The sequence below is a fragment of the Panthera onca genome, chromosome A3, assembly GCF_046562875.1.
Source record: "Panthera onca isolate mPanOnc1 chromosome A3, mPanOnc1 haplotype 2, whole genome shotgun sequence".
Taxonomy (NCBI): Eukaryota; Metazoa; Chordata; class Mammalia; order Carnivora; family Felidae; genus Panthera; species Panthera onca.
This window is the reverse complement of record NC_138341.1, coordinates 120,619,764-120,637,383: the sequence shown is the minus strand read 5'-3', so window position 1 is coordinate 120,637,383 and position 17,620 is coordinate 120,619,764.

Here is a 17,620-nt window from a genome sequence, read left to right as displayed (position 1 = left end):
ATTAAAAAAAAACTTGCTGAGAATGGCCACGGAAATCCTCTACCTGGGTGGTGTGGCATGAGTTTATACATAAGTATAAACGAATTGAGCTGTTTGTTTAAGGTTTCACTGGTTATAGACTACACCTCAGTCAAAAAGCAGAAAATAATAAAGAGTTTAATAGAAAAACTAGGAGAAGGTAGCCAAATGTGTCATGTCCCAAGTGTTTTTTATAAACTGGTTGTTTGTGTAACTTTGACTGTAGTCATAAAAAAAATAGTATGGAAATGAGGAAAGATAACACGTTATGCTGGAATACCAGATGTTGGATGTTCAGCCAGAATAAGTAAATGAATGGTCGACTGATGGATTTCTAATACTTCATATAGAAAGTCAAGTGTCATTTTCCTCCCTCGATAAATTGTGACGCGCATCTCCGACACCTGCCTGCCCGCTTTCCTTTTCCGTTCTTCCTCCTCCTATGAATGCTACTGCAGAGTGCAACAGAAGAAGAGATTTTAGGTGGAAAGAAAGAGGAGGAAAAAGAAAAGCGAACCACTTCCATTTTGGTGTTAAAATGTGACAAAGTACTTTGCACACACAGTTTGCACAGTTTTTATTTTCTCAGAAGAGATCTTGTGGGTCGATTCCCAGATTGTCGTAATGACCTGTTTGTTTCTGCCCACAGAGACAATCGAAATGAGATTGTTAATTTATTTGAGCAGACGAGGATCAGATTCCCTCCGAAGACCAATGCCAGGATGTCATATTGGCAGATACTCTTGAGGATCGCAAACGTGGTTTTATTTCTGTCACTCTGAGGACAGCACTGCTACATTGGGATTTGTGTCTACGTATATTTCTTCCACCAACACTCCTTACCTCGGTGGTCTCAGTGAAGGGTAGGGGAGAACAATTCTCGAGGAAGGTGAGGCCACCTAGGAGAGAATGACCCCACTCTCTGGCTGACGGCATCCTATTTTGCAGAGATGTTTGTTCTGAATACGCAAGGGAGAAGGGTGAACGGGTCAGGGTGAGTGGAAGATTAACCTTTCGAGGGTAGAAACACAGGAACTCCTGGATTCCTTCTTCCCACGAACCACAAGATGTTCTCCACTTCTGTAGTTGGAGAAGAAGTGAGAGCAGAGTTTGTATTATCGCTGGTGGGGAGTAAGTTGTCTGGGCTGGCACAGAACAGAGGACAGAAGAGCCAAGTGCTGACCTCAGTGATATATGCCTAATTTCTAGTGCAAGGCTTGGCTTGGTAATGAGATCTTGGTCACAATTACTCATGGATGCTCATGGCTACCTCGACAGGCCCCACACCCTCTCTGTTCATGGCAGGAAGTCATATGAGGCCAAATGATGTGAAATTCATAAAGTCCTTTTAAATACCTAAGTCTGTGAATACTATTAGTCTGTGAAACATGAGGATAACGGGACCATTTTTTCCCCCTTAATTTAAACCTTCAGACTTTAATTTCGCTCTGTTCCTTATAAAATAGATGTTTTCTCAGCTACGTTAGGACACTTTAACTTTTAGTCTGCTGAGGTTTTTTTTTTAAATTTTTTAAATGTTTATTCATTTTTGAGAGACAGAGAGAGACAGAGACAGAGCATGAGCAGGGGAGGGACAGAGAGAGAGGGAGGCACAGAATCCGAAACAGGCTCCAGGCTCCGAGCTGTCAGCACAGAGCCTGATGTGGGGCTCGAATTCATGAATGTTGAGATCTTGACTTGAGCCAAAGTTGGCCGCTTAACCAACTGAGCCACCCAGGTGGCCTTAATTTTTTTTTAAAGTCTATTTACTTTTGAGAGAGAGAGAGAGAGAGAGAGAGAGAGAGAGAGAGAGAGAGATAGCATAAGCTGGGGAGGGGCAGAGAGAGAGAGGGAGACACAGAATCTGAAGCAGGCTCCAGGCTCTGAGCCATCAGCACGGAGCCAGATGTGGGGCTTGAACCCACGAACCATGAGATCATGACCTGAACTGAAGTCTGATGCTTAACCGACTGAGCCACCCAGGCGCCTCTAGTCTGCTGAGGTTTAACATCCAAATGCTTTAAGGTTTTCTCCTCCGTGTATTATGGTTATTCTTTGTGTACACAATCCATTCCACAAATGTGTATTGAGCACCTAGTATGTGCTAGGCAGAATTCTAGGCCATGGGAACAAAGGGGCGAAGGAAGCAGACAGCATCCCTATTATTACAGGGCTTGTATTCTCATGGGGGAGATGAGCAGTAAAGGAATAAACAAACGCACACTGCCAGGTAATGAGATGTACTCTGGCTGAGAAACAACATGGGATTCGAGGGCGTGGATGGAGCAGGGGCTGTGCTTGTAGCTGGGCAGACAAGGAAAGGGCTTGCTGATCAGGAGCCTATCGCCCAGTCGCCCTCCAAGCATTTGTAAGGGTGGTAGACTTCAGGGACGAGTGGCGGTAGGGGCACCAAGAGCAGCTTAGATCAGAGCATCACGAGCTGCTTTCGAGCGAATGTTAGACGATGCACTTATTCAAAATATTCTTGGGTCCCGGGAGCTCTGGAGAAGGCTCGCTGGCCCATTCCCTAGCCAACACCACCTCAGCCTTCTGGAATCTTGATGGCTTTTTCATTCTTTCCCCTTCTCCAGCTCTCCTGTTCGTACCCGCTTTCATGGAGCGCTCTCGGAACCTCCAGATTCCTCTGGTGTTGTGCAAAAATGTTCGACTGTCCCCGGCTCCAACTCTACCTTCAGTCAGTACTTATCTATCTAAACTTATCAACATCCTCGGGGCGCCTGGGTGGCTCAGTCGGTTAAGCATCCGACTTCGGCTCAGGTCATGATCTCGCGGTCCGTGGGTTTGAGCCCCGCATCAGGCTCAAACAGGCCTGGAGCCTGTTTCAGATTCTGTGTCTCCCTCTTTCTCTGACCCTCCCCTGTTCATGCTCTCTCTCTCTCTCTGTCTCAAAAATAAATAAATGTTAAAAAAAATTAAAAAAAAAATAAACTTATCAACATCCTCAACAGGACAAGGGCCTTTTATTAAACACGCCACATTTCCTTTAGAGGGCAACCGAGACAGAAGACTGCCAAGAACGAAGCACCGTGTGCATAAATCTGGTACGGATGCTGGGGTGGTGTATTCTGCTGTGTTTGTCTAGAGGCTGAGTCCAGGGTTGCCTCCTCATGAAGGGAAAGGGATGAATGTTATGTGTAAGAATCACCCGGAGAGGAGGCAGACACGGAAAAAGGATCTGGCGATGTGGAAGCCACACCTGTGACTGGAGAGATTCCCTCTTTAGTCTTCTCTCTTGGGCCCAAGAATTCAGGATGTGTTCAAGGCTTCCAGGAAGAGAGATCTAGGTTTTATCTGGGGTTGCAGCTCTACGCCTACATGACTTGATAGCCTGGAAACGCTTCACGAGAAGAGGCCACGTACGGCCACGGAAGCACGTACAGCTAGCATTCTGCTTTCAGGGACACCGTGTGATAATTCCGTTCTCTGCGAGTATTCAGCAAAGGCACCAGCCCCTGATGAAGGCAGGATGTTCATCAGAAGTGAGCAGGCCCGTTCTCTTTGACCACCAATTCTTCTAGAAATATGACCCACGGATACACTTTTACATGGCACATGCACAAGAATTATTTATTGAATCCGTGTTTGTGATAACAGGTCACTGGAGAGAACCTCAACGTACTATTTGGGAGATTTTTAAATTTCAGAAATGATACGTTTCTAGATGCCCATAATGGGAGCCATTGGAAAGGATGCAGACTTTGTTCATGGACCGAAACGGAACGATACCCAAGATATGTTGTCAAGTGGAAGAAACAGAGAACAGGAGGATACACACAGCAAGCTCTGTAGACGCAGCCTTGCAAGAGCATTTCCAAGGAAAAGACTTTGTGGGGATTAGTGTTAGATTGAGCTGTGTCTCATCGTCTGGGCTGGTCCCTCCTTTTTAAAAAATTTTTTTTTTAATGTTTATTTTTATTCTTGAGAGAGAGAGAGAGAACGAGCAAGGCAGGGGCAGAGAGAGAGGGAGGCCCAGAATCAGAAGCATGCTCCAGGCTCTGAGCTGTCAGCACAGAGCCCGACTCGGGGCTCGAACCCATGAACCGTGAGATCATGACCTGAGCCCAAGTCAGGCGCTTAACTGACTGAGCCACCCAAGCACCCCTGGGCATGGTCCCTCCTAACCTGGGTGTTCTGGTTCCCTGGGAGTAGCTGTCCAAGTACCTGGCATGGTTTCAGACACATGGAAGGTCTCCATTTTTTCTGGAACCCCTCCAGGGACAGAGCTCACCACTGCACTTCTTTTGTGCTTCACGATGCCCGTTCTCAGGAGAAACCCGACGTGAGCCCCTGTGCCTCTTTCAAACCTCTAGCAGGAGTCCCGGCTTGGCTTGGGAGCAGGGATCGCTCACTTCAGGAGGGCTAGTACCTTGCACAGATGCGTAGATTCTCAGCCCGATCTTCTTCCAGATTCTCAGTAGCTCCGACGTAGACGCCAAAGCTGGGAAGAAACATCCACGCTTTTGAGATAGAGTTTCCGCGGAGCGCGTGGTCAGTGGCCACTGCTGTTAACACGTCCTGACACATCTCCGGACACGGAAGCCTGTCTCCCCATTTGGTAAGTTCTTCATTGCTGTGTTCTTGGCCCTCTCCTGTACAGGGATAGATCTTCCGAAACGCTTATCTGGCTGCCTCCAAGTTCAAGGCTATTGGCCATCTCGGCTCCGTTTTATGTGTTTTAATTAATTGTTACTCTCTTGTGCCTGTGCCCTGCGGTGATTTTTTTTTTTTTTTTTTAAAACCACAAAGAGCAAGCTTAAGAAAATCAAATAAATAAATACTAATGAACACAGAAATGAGGCCTGGGGAGGTTAATTGAGTTTCTGGGGCTGCAAGGCAGCCCGGGAGCCGTTGTCGGCTCTGGGAGGGGGGGATGGAGGGGGCTGGTCTGGCCACCTCCTCCGGGCTGACCGCTTTGCCATTTTACTGCCCGAACGAGGGCCTCCTTCGCAGCAAAGATATAAATGGAAGTAACTTTTTCAGCAACTTGTTGGGTCTTTTTCCACTTAGGAATATTGATTTTTTTCTTCACTCAGCCTGGGACGGAGCTGAGTAGATGAGTCTCTCCGGGTCTGAACACCAAGCCTGTGGGTGTGGTGCCCACTTGCATGAATGCCAGTGAACGAGGGCTGTGGCTATCTCCCTGAGCCCACAGCCTCACTGGGATGGCCTGATTATGTAAAAGCTCTGAGACACCATAAAAACCTGGCCCGGTTTATACATGGGAGGAGGCAGTTATATGATGTACATTATACTGTTCTAATCACACCATTTACTTTAATGAGATACAAAATTGTGCCAGTTTCACAATTATGATATATATCAGGGCTTAATTATATGTACAGGATGGCGTGTTTGATTGAGCACATGGAAATGGAGATTTTCATTTTACGCGCTTCCCCCACTTTCCCCGACAAAGAAGCATCCAGACCTTTCGGGCTTATGGGCCTGCTGGGGAATCGACCCACACCACACACTAGCTTTCAGAATAACCAGGAAACACTGGAACCCCATGACCAGAGAGTTAAGGAGACTGAGTAAATAAAAGTGAACATGATAAAAATATCATGGCTTTGAGAGCCATGCAAAAGCATCTGGCTTCAATTTGCAGGGATTTTCTCATTTGTTAAATGACAAAAAAAAAAAAAAAGAGCTAATAAAAATTCTGTGGTTAAAGGTCTTTTAAAAAGTACTAGAAAAGCAAGTTGAGAGTTGTTGCTGCATTTGTTACTGATTACGGGCAAAAAAATAGGGACAAATATTGACCTCGTGACTTGGATCTGGACGTGCTGATGAGGCCCTAGGGACCTGGGTGTGTGTCACTTTTGGATGCCCAGGGAACGTGGGTCGGGGAGCAAGAGGGAGAAGCCCCTGCCAGGCCCCTGCTTTGTTGCATGAGTGGCTTTGGGAGGGTCATTCTCGCATTCTGGCTCCACTTTAGGACATGCCTCCAGCCGTCGGGAACGTGCCCCCTTAGAGGCACCTGGTACAGGGGACAATGCAAAGTGGGAAAGAAGAAATGGAAGGCGAGAGGGAAGGACGGGTGACTGTCTTCTGTGTCCCTGGGTTTGGAGTAGGTGCTGGGCAGCAGGTCGAGGGTGACCCCATATCTCCAGGAGGCAGGGAGCGAGGCAGCCGATTTTAGGAACACTCGTTCCCACCCAGAACTACCAAATGACTCCCAGAAAAGTCTGTGCAGCCTGGGTTTGGGGAGCGGGCGGCTGCTCTTTGTTTGTGCTCTGCAACCCTGACGCTAGGGAGAAAGAGTTAGCGGTCCGTTAAGCAAGCTGCGTTACTCAGACCTGAGAGCAAGTGAGTATCTCATCCATTCATTGGCTCACTTCACTTACCCATTCTTCATATGAGCCCCTACTATGTGCTGGTTCAAATGCTGAGGCCTTAGGAATGCAGAAAGAAGAAAAACGAATCCTGCTCTCAGGACTCCGAGACCTTCAGCATCTTTTGGCTGCCTTAGACAATGCCCAGGCATGGTGTAGCCCAGTGGCTGCAAGAAAATAGACCATACTCGTGGTAAGTAGTGTCCTAGCTGAGGTTCACAGAAGCAGGTGTAAGGAATGTCGCCTTGGGCGGGCGTGATTTTGCAAAAGAGAAGATGGTTGAAGTAGCAAGAGAAATTCGCCAGGTTGGAGAGAGAATTTCCGGTCAAGGGGTTTGGGACATAAAAGGCAAAAAGCCCCAAACAGTCAAGGGTTGTGAGAGGTCTGCGGCCTGGCCACACGGACACTGGCTTTTAGTGAAGCGTCTTGATCACTGGATCCAGCCCAACTCAATTCAGTGAAAGCTTTTTGGTTCACGTCTAGAGCTCTGTCCAGGCAGCTGATGTCCTCTGTGGGGACAGGGGAGCACGGAGACTAATAGGTGAGACTCAGGTTTTGTCCAGGATGGGTTTCCAGTCTAGGCGAGGTAGGGGCGCCTGGGTGGCTCCGTCGGTTGAGCGTCCGACTTCGGCTCAGGTCACGATATCACGGTCCGTGAGTTCGAGCCCCGCGTCGGGCTCTGTGCCGACCGCTCAGAGCCTGCTTCGGATTCTGTGTCTCCCTCCCTCTCTGCCCCTCCCCGACTCATGCTCTGTCTCTCTCTGTCAAAAATAAAATAAACATTAAAAAAATTATAAAAAAAATGTCTAGGCGAGGCAGAGGCACGCAGGTCTCCTGTACGGGGTGTGCCGGGGCAGTGCATCTGGGAGGCTCAAGGAGATGATTGCCGGAAACGGGGGAGAGACCACGTGTTCCATAAGCAGTCCAGGAAGGCTTACTGGACAAGGATGAGTTAGGGCTGGGCCTCTGAGGGTGGAAGAGTAAAGACCTCCTCCTAGGCAGAGGAGGATGCACGAACAAAGGCGTGGAAGGCAGGCATGTGACATTATTTCTACTGCCAAAGGCCAATGAAACTTCCAAAACAGACAGTCTCCAGGTTATGCATCAGGTCCTCCGGGGGATTGAATACAAATTACCGGGACTCCCTTCCAGAAATTCAGATTTTGAGTGGAACACACATTCCAGCACACCCTGCAGGGGATCCTGATGCCCAGCCCACAGGTGAGATTCCATGTGCTGGGGATCAAGGACAGGACAGGCTTTGGGCGTCTGTGGACATGGCATTGAATCATGGATTTGCTTTCTAATCATTTTGTGATTTTGGGTAACAACGCTCGATTGCTCTTAGCCTCACATTCCTTGCTCTTAAAAGGTAATAAATAATAAAAGACTAGAGGGGTAGTAGTAAAAATAAATGAGATGATATGGGTCAAGTTGCGAACCCAATTTCTGGCCAAAAACAGGTGGTGGATAAATCTGTTTCTTCCTCTCCTTGGTTTAGTAAAACTGACATTGTCTTCTGGGGAAGTAAAAAAGCCCAAAAGGCACAATTCTTGGCCCTAGGAACGTGTCAGTCAGAGACAGGCAAGACATTTGTGTTCTGGAATAAATCGTTAGGCACAAAGGTTCCTGGGCTTTTAGCATCTTTTTCGTGCCTTAGACGATGCCCAGAATCCTCCAACAATGCCCTTTAAACGTGAGTATTAAAAAGGCTTTGTATTCGGTGAATGTACAGGGACCCCGAGGAATATCAGCAGATTAAGCCCTTGAGAACTCACACTTTAGTAAGAGTTAGTGAAGTGACAGCTTAATGCTGATGTGATAGAGGAGTGTCAGCTCTCCAAGTTCACAAGTCATGGTCTGAGTCCAGTGCTTTGTGATGCCCTACAGATGGGACCGCCATGTCTGGTTATGCCCTGACCATCTCTAGGAGGAGCCGTCCCCATAGTCTACAACGTGGACGGCACCTCCTAAGGTCATGTGGTCTGTCACCTACACAGCTGTCTTTGGGGGGTCTACCCAAGGGCTTCCTTAAAGCCGATTTCATCAGGAGGGTGAGGGTGCAGGTAGGGACACACGGCTACAGGTACTTCCTTGCCTTCGGATAAGCCCCATGGTACAAAGTGAGGTTCCACGGAAGGTTCTCTTTAAAGATAAAGAGAGGTATAAGCCGGCACCCTATTCAAACTCTCCATTTTGCAACTGGGGAGCTCAGGTTGCGTTGCGAGAACGGGGCAGAGCTGGCACCAGAGCTCGGGGTCCTTTGGCCTGTAGGGTCAGGGGTAGGGTGTCCCCGTCTCTCAGGGCCGGGGCAGAACGTGAAGGCTCTGGCCAGGGCAACGTCCCGGAAAGGACGCCCCGCTGCCGGCGGAGCCTGGGGCTCGCCTCTGGAGAAGCTCTGCGGTCCCAGCTAACCAAAGGTCTCGGTAGCGAAGCATCTTCCGACTGCCTGTCCTTCAGCCCTGGGGGCCACTAACAGAGTCCTGTCTAGGCCCCAGCCCAGGTCTCAGACAGTGGATTTGCTCATCAAGGCCGGGAGAAGCTTTGAAGAATCCACTTCCCCTTTGCCTGCTGAGTTACAAGAAATGGAGAGAGAAGGGCCCTAAGAGCCAGGAAGACAGGCAGAGGCAGCCGCTGGAGGAAAAGGAAAGTGAGATCAAGGGCAGGGGTGGGTGGGAGGGGGCTGCTCCCTCCTCCTCTGACCCTTCCGCTGTGAGCACCTCTTGAAGCTTCACTGGGAGCCTGGGTCCGTTCCTGTGCAGGGACCTGAGCTGTGCCTGCGGTCGGCCTGCCAGACGTGGGGCCCCTCGGGGCCTGCCTGTGGGTCTGGTTCCCTCGCCCCAGGGTCTGCTGGGAAAGCAGAGATGAGGCGGGCCAGCCTGGAGCACTTTCGGGCAGCAGTGACTTCAGTGCTTGTCCCCAAAATAAATGCACCACAGACAAGACAATGTGGTCAGGGGCCGAGGACTTACTGTAAATACCAGACTGGGGCTCCCTATTTCTGTTCCGATGACTCCCTGGGGGGGGGGGTGGCGGGGAGGCCAAACCCTTCCTGGTGCGTTCTCTTCTCACTGCCGTCTCCAAGGAAAAATCTTGGCCTGGGCTTTCCTCACTGAGCTGCCCCAGGGACCCCTTGGGGGATTTGGGCCAGGGACCCTACCTCCCAAAGTGGGTTTAGACCCAGGGTCTGACTTTCCCCAAGAAAGGGGTGCAGACTCTAAGTGTGAGGTACTGTGGTGTGTACTTATATATTCTTTTTGTTTGTTTCAAAAAAAAATTTTTTTTTAACGTTTATTCATTATTGAGAGAGAGACACACACACAGAGCAGGAGCAGGGGAGGGGCAGAGAGAGGGGGAGACACAGAATGTGAAGCAGGCTCCAGGCTCCGAGCCGTCAGCACAGAGCCCGACGCGGGGCTCAAACTCACGAACCGTGAGATCATGACCTGAGCCGAAGTCGGTCGCTGAACCGACTGAGCCACCCAGGCGCCCCTGTACTCACATATTCTTCTACGCACGTCTCATGGCAAGTCCGAAACACGAGTATAAGAAGAGTAACATCCATTATGCACTTAGTGTATACCAGGCACTGTCTTAATGGCTTTCTGTGTTTCAGTGCATATATGGTCCCTCCCAAAGTCATAGGACGTAGATCGTATTCCTATACCCATTCTATGCTTGAGAGAATCAAGACAAAGGCATAAAGGGTCTTGCCCAAGAGTATCCCATCAGTAAGCCTGAAGTTCTGCCCAGGCAGCCTGGCTCCAGACCTGCATTCTTACCTCCTCCACTGCACAGGGAAGATGCTCATGACCTCATTTCGCAGATGGTGGAAAAACCGTGTGGAGAGGAGTAAAATCGTTTGTTGAAGGGCATGCGGCAAGTGGGTAGGAAGGGTAGATTTGAATCCAAGTCCGGTGGACTCCAAAGGTCCTCCCACTGCGCTGGGGCGCCTCCTAGAGGCGATTGGGCAGCGTGTCGGCGAAGCCTCTGTTGGGACCCCTCCCCAGGTTCTGGGCAGCAGCTGCTTCCCAGTGTCCATACTTAGCAGAAAACCAATCCACATTCACGCACACCCCCATGGGACCTTCTAGTTTGCGCGAGTTTACTGTTTCCAAGGCAAGACGGCCCCTGCCTTGGGCAGGTTGACCTGATTGTGGTGTTTCCTGTCTCTAAAGACTCTGGTGCTCCCGAGGCATCTCCCTCAGAGTTCTTGCAGTCTTGAGAGGGCACACTGCATTTGTAAACTGACTCCTGCCAGGAAATCTCACCGTGAACTCAGGGGGTGTCCGGCCCACTCGGGAGATGGACATTTATCTCATCCCGTTCAACGCGTCTGCTATAGAACTAAGAAGCCAGGCGTTTTCCTCTTACGAGGGAGCGGTTGATAGGGTTGCAGACTGGGAAAGAAGAGACGGTGGTCCGAGTGACCACACGCAACAGAGGTTAAATGCCGGGTCGTTTCTTTCAAGCAGATCTGCTGAGGCCACGAGCAGGAGTCACATCTTCCTGCTCACACAATGCACTCAGGGAGGATGCCAGGGCTGGCTGAGAGCAGGCTGCTTTCTGCGGACAATACAATTGTGGCATCTCATCACTTTGCCTTGGCCCCTAAGATGCTCATAAACTTGTACTGAATTGTCATAACTTTTATCAAAAAAGAAGTTCTTGAAATACTTATACTCTCTTCATCCTCTACATACTTGTTCCTTTGTTTGTTTTTTGTTTTGGATAAGTCTTCTAAAAAACTTCTATTTTATCAGAGCTCTTATTATAAATCACCCGGGATTCAGAGTCAGATAAGTAAAATCCTACATGAGTCTGCTGATATAAGGCATCCAAAATAGTCAGATTTGTAAAGTTTATTTAAAAATGCTTTGATGTTTATTTATTTTTGAGAGAGAGAGAGAGAGAAGGAGGGAGAGAGAGAGACAGAGGTGAGCAGGGGAGGGGCAGAGGGAGAAAGAGACACAGAATCGGAAGCAGGCTCCAGGCTCGGAGCCACCAGTACAGACCCCGATGCGGGGCTTGAACTCACGAACCACGACATCATGGCCTGAACTGAAGTCGGATGCTCAACCGACTGGGCCACCCAGGCGCCCTGAAAATAGTCAAATTTATAGTTGCGGAGGATAAAGTGGTGGTCGCCCGTGGCTGGAATGGAGAGCTGCTGATCAAAGGGTACAGAATTTCATTTTCATAAGAAGAGCACATTCTACAGATGTGCTGTTCAACATCATACCTGTAGACGACAATACTGTATCGCACACTTAGGACTCGGTTAGGAGAGCAGATCTTATGCTAAGCGTCCTTACCACAACGAAATAAAAAAAAAATTGTAGCTAGTATGTGCCAAGTGCTATATAGTTTAAGTTCATATTCCCTATCCATTCATTATTTGTTTACTTCTCAAATACTTTTTGAGCATTTCCCGTAAGCCAAGCTGTCATTGTCACGCTGGGGAGACTTTAGTGTGCAAGACTGACGAGGACCCTGCCTTTCTGGGGCTCAGTATGTAGCGTGGGGGTCAGTCATTAAACAAGTAAAAGGCACACACGGGCACACACACACTCACATGCGTGCACAATTTCACCAGCGGGGCCGGCGAGTGTTAAGTGCTCTGGAAACAAATGTAGAACAAGGAGCGTGTCTGGGCGGTGGGGCGGGGAGGTGGGGGCTTTGCTCTTTTATTTAGGGTCACCCACGAAGCCCTCTCAGCTCAGAGGTGAGCAGAGCTCTGAAGAAACAAACCACGGTCACGTGATCATGGGGGGAAAGGCAGGCAGGGCCCCTAACCTTTGCAAAAACCCAGGGAGCATTAACGCCACCAGGAGCTTTAAAAAATTAATTTCTTTTAATAGAGGAGGAATCTGAGGCCAAACCAGGTTTGCGATCCAGGACTGTGTTATTTCCCCTAGAGTGAGGCACTACGATGGTTACATGTGAAGGATTTGGGGCTGGACTGACCTGGTTTTGAATTCCAGCTCTCTCACTCATGAGCTGGATGGACTGGAGCAAGTTCTGACCTCTCTGTGCCTCAATTTCCTCTTCTGTCAAATGGTGATGAACACAGTCCCTGCCTTGTTGAAATGTTTGGACAATTCAGCGGTTGGCTCAGTGTCTGGCCTGAGGTTGGCCCCCAGTACATGAAAGCAGTTACACAATACTGCCGATGATCCGTCAAAGGAGACCGGGACAGACCCCTAAGTCACCCGGCAGACAAAAGTGAAGTCCAATGACTTGCTTGTGGGGAACTCGCTGACCTTCATCTCTGCCAGGGGCTCAGGGAGACTTAATTCGTACCAGAGAGGATTTCCTTGCATGCTGGCACAGGGCAGCCCCGGGAAGCAGGACGGGGGTGTTGCTCTCTCTCTCTCAGGTCTCTGTGAGTGGGATTTGAGGCTCCCCTCCCATGGCATTTGGAGGTGGTCTAACGGGGCCATTGAAGTTGCCCAATGAGGGGTGGGGTCGACGCCCAATGAACAATATAGCTACTTGGCCTTTTCTACAAACTGTGCAGTGAAAACCTGAGTCCTGCCCTCCACCCACCAGCACGTTTCTTCAAGAATACAGGGGGAGATGCACAGGGGAGGCAGAGTTAATCAGAGCCATGCCGAATGGGCTACAGCTTTGGCCCTGGATGGCCGCGTGAATCACCTGGGAGCATGCGTATAGAGAATGATTTTTTGCTTCAGATAAAGCCCTCACTGGCCTCCTCTCCTGGTTATGTGAGGCTCTGGGTCTCGGACATGATTGCTTTACCACGAGGTAACTACAACCTTCAGCTGTAAGGAAGAGGGCAGGAGGGCAGGTAGGGTAACCCACTCAATCTGGTTTCCCTGGGACTTGCCTGGGTTTAGCACTGGAGGTCCCGCCTACATTGGGGTAGATGGTCACCCTGGAAGCAGAACTGATTGTCTGAATGACCTCTATGCCTTTTGGGGAAAAAATGCTGACTGCCAGGCCCTCCTCGGACCTCTTGAGTCTGCATCTCTGGGAGCGGGATCCAGGAATCTGTGTTTTTCAGAAGTCCCCCTAGTGGTTCCAAGGGAGCCTGTCAGGCAAAGTGGTGGGTAGGAGCACCCCCTGAGCCCTCACCAGTCACTGTGAGCATCCTGCCCAGAAGCAGTGGACAAAATGTCCCCCCCGGAGGGAACTTCCTAGGGGAGAAAGTTGGAGGAGGAGGTGGGAAGAAACTCTGAACTCCAGGAATGGTGGGGGATGGGCACGGGGAGGTGGCCCATCGGGCTCATATGGCCAGATAATAATTAGGGGACAGGTAAGGGGTTTCCTATTCTTTCTCTGTGGACATCTGTAGCTTGCCACAAGGAGCTTTCTCTGACGGAAGCACCAAGAAAGAGCAGGGTTGATTTGGAATTTATTCATTCATTCGTTCATGCACACACGCATACATGCATGCCGTACTCAGCAGGCATTTGCTGGACATCTGTGTGCCAGGTGTGGGTCCTAGTTTGGGGATACCACGGCGAGTGGGGCCAACCTAGGGCCTTCCTTTGTGGAGGTTCAATCCCGGAGGGGTCCGTGTAGCCACAGAAAGATCAGAAACTGAAGAGAGACCATGCCTTCCAAATCTGCTCCATCCTTCCCCACCCTACCTGGTGCTCCAGGAGGCTGGCCTGTCACCTCGCAGGCTGTGATCAGAGGGATCATTTATTCCCTGGCTTCCTCCCTGCAGGGCCTCTGAGGACTGACCGCCTCCTTCCAGCTTGGCTTCTGCTCGGTGGTCCTCTCCTCAGGCCACAGCTGTCCCGCCTAGGTCCCTGCAACGGTCCCTTTCCCCGTAGGCCTGGGGAGGTCACGGCTTCTCAGTGATGCCAGCCCCAGGACGCTGCACCAGCTCTCCAGCTCTTCTGGGTCTGCTGAACCCCGCTCTCCCTGCTGTGACTGCCCCTTTACTACCCGCTCCTCGGTTCCCCCATCGAGCGTGCCATCTGTCTCTTCCCGGGACTTTCACCAACACAACCCTGAAGTGCATCTGCGTTCTAGAAAATAACGACTCAGTTCTGCAGACAGGAGTGTCATTCATTTTTAAAGAGACTTCCCACACGTATGCTTAGGGAATAGCAAATTTATTATTGTGTCAGTGAGGTAGGCTTTATGAAACAGTATGTTGACCATTAAGAAGTGTAAATGGCTAACAAACCAGAGAAGTCATCTTAAGTATAATAAAGTAAGTTACAAGTAAATGAAAATGATATCTCACTTTTGCTTCTCTCTTTTTTTTTTTAAAGTTTATTTATCTTGAGAGTGAGAGAGAGTAAGGAAGGGGGTAGAGAGAGAGGGAGAGAGGGAGAGAATTCCAAGCAGGCTCTGCTCTGTCAGCACGGAGCCAGACGTGGGGCTCGAACCTAAGAACTGTGAGATCCTAACCTGCGTCGAAACCAAGAGCCGGATGCTCAACCGACTGAGCCACCCAGGCCCCCCTCACTTTCGCTCTCTTAAACCCTGTTGCAGAGGTGTAAGTGAATCACTCAGAGGAATGTATCAAGAGCCTTAAAGATTTTATTCCTATGGATCAAACGCTACTTTTGTTAAGAGTGTCCACTTAAGGAAATACTCAGAAACATAAAGATGTATGGGCAGAGATATCATCACAGAATGACCTAATAGTGACACATTGGGAACAATATAAATATTCTACAAAAGAAAGCTGGCGAAAGAAATCCGGCTGCTTCTGGAAGGCCGGCGCTTAAGTGCACGGACTCTGGCAAGAACTCATTTGGTTGCACACTCTTGTCACGGTGCTAAGTGCTTTGTGGATGCAGACCCTTTTAATCCTCCATGAGGAGGAGACAGAGAAGCCCCTAAGAAGCGCTCAGTGGACATGAGCCTTTATGGATTTTGAAAAATTATTTTGCGAACTACCAAAAGAAGAGTTTGTGAAGAGTATTTAAATACGTAAACGTATTCATAGTATAAAATAAAAATAAGAATAAACAAAGCCAGAATTTAGAATAGCCCTCATTATTTAAGCATGAAGGACATACGCTAAAATGATGGCTGTTTGGGTCTGGATGGTGTGATTACCGTAGATGTGAATGTTTTTGTTAGTTTTCAAAGTGTTCAAAATAGATCATTATTAACTTGCTTCTCCCATCCTTCATTGTAAAGAAGTAAATGACAACAAGAACACAAATGGCCCACGATATCCCACCACCTCCCAGATATCTTTCGTGCGTACACACACACACACACACACACACACAGTGACCATGAGCCTAGCGCTCAGTTTAAAACTGTACGAAAAGGTACAAAAACAAAACTGAAAGTCTTCCTTCTCAGCCACAAGCCTCCCAAATGAAACCATTGATAATAAATCTTTTTGATTCATTGCAGACTATATGCATATGCCAGCAGACCCAAGTTCTTTTCAAATAAGTCTGTATTGATTTTACAATCAGAAAATTGTAGCACGCACGCATTTGAAATGTGGGCATTTTTACTGTCAGTCCCTTGAGCGGAAGACTGGGGCCCTGACCTGATTTGGAGGACAGGGGGGTTAGGGATCACTGCTTGGAGGGGGGATCCAGAATGAGTGGAATGGCCATTGGCTTGGGATCTAAAGGTCTTGGATGGGCTCTGAAGCTCACACAACTCCTTGGTTCTCAGTTTCCCCATCAGAGGAATGGTACAGATAGGAGAACTGACATTTAACTTTGGAACAATAATCAGCGTTAATACACAAGTATTGATCCTCAAGTTCAAGATTGGTGGTTGCTGTTGGGTCTTCATGAGCATTGCTACCAGCTACTTTTCCATGTCTGTGCAAATTCTGGCGTTGGTTCTTCCCAAGGACCTAGACACTCTTGACTTCCCCAGTCCCCTAAACCTCTTCCTTCTGCTTCCAGTTTCCCTCCCTCTCCTTCAAACAAAGCTGAGTACATGTGTGTGTTTGTTTTGTCTTTATTTATTTAGTTTTTCTCTTTACTTTTCCCTATTTCCCCCTTGCCCTACCCAACTTCCTTAGAATTTGGGTCATTGATTGCACAAAAAAACAGGGAACCGTAGGGTTGAATGCTCATATTGAGCAACACACATAATGTTCATAAAATTCACTGGAAGCTCTTTCTCTGGGTGCAGTTCCCTACTCACTGAACTCATGTGACTTTTGAATAAATCACTCATCCTCTTGAAGCTTCCGTTTGTCCTGTGTGCAAAAAGAGATGGCTAGATAGATTGGGGTACAAAGCGATCACGGATGTGTCGGTTCTAGAGAAACTTCCGTCTTCTCAGTACAGAGGAGAGATGTTGTGGGGGTTCACGGCAGCATTTGAAACCAGGGGGTCGCTGACTTCACGTGGAGGGTCGGGCCCTTTTACCAGAACACGTGCCATCAGGGAGCCAGGGCAAGATGGCTGCAGGAGTCTGCCCCGAGGTCCCATGTGGATGCAGGGCCAAGCTTTCATCCACAAACTCATGGAGTTCGTGCTGTTCTTTGGTTTGTGTGCATAGAGAGATTGGGTTGGAGTCTTTGCCCTTCACTCACCTGCCAAGCCCTCACCCGGTCAGGTTTCAGAGTGTTCTTCTGCAACACGGGCATGATGTTTTGGGACCGCTGTTGTGACAATAAGATGAAGTCATTGCAGCAAAAACGCTTTGCAGACACCATGATGTTAGGAGCATGTAAGGCATGGTCTGAGTCCAGATATTGGAAAATGAGCCCTATGGTAGTGAGAACGAAAAGATCCCTTTCTTGGGGCACCTGGCTGGCTCAGTCAGTAGAGCGTGTGACTCTTGGTCTCAGGATCATGAGTTTGAGCCCCACATTGGGAGTAGAGATTACTCAAAAAAATAAACAAACAAACTTAAAAGAAAGAGATCCCTTTTTTTCATTTATTTTTTCCAGTAAACATGAAACATGTAAACAGTCTGTGTTACGTACCATGTAGCCTTCTCAGTACTTGACAAATATCAACACATTATCTTGCCCTAGTTACCCAATGAAAAAGGTACAACTATCGTCCCTGTTTCGCAGATGAAAAAACTGTGGCACAGAGAGGTTAAGTCACGTGCCCAAAGCCACACAACTAATAAGGGGCGGGAGTGGAACCCAGGCCATCTAGCTCCCGAGCCTATGCTCTTCAGCATCACTTATGCTGTCCTCTTTGCTAGTGTCATTTGGCATAGCAAAGATAACATGAGGCTTGGAACAGGCTGCTTGTGTATCTTAGCCCTGCCACTTGCCTGGGTGGCCTTGAGAAGGTGAATTAACCTCTCTGAGCCTT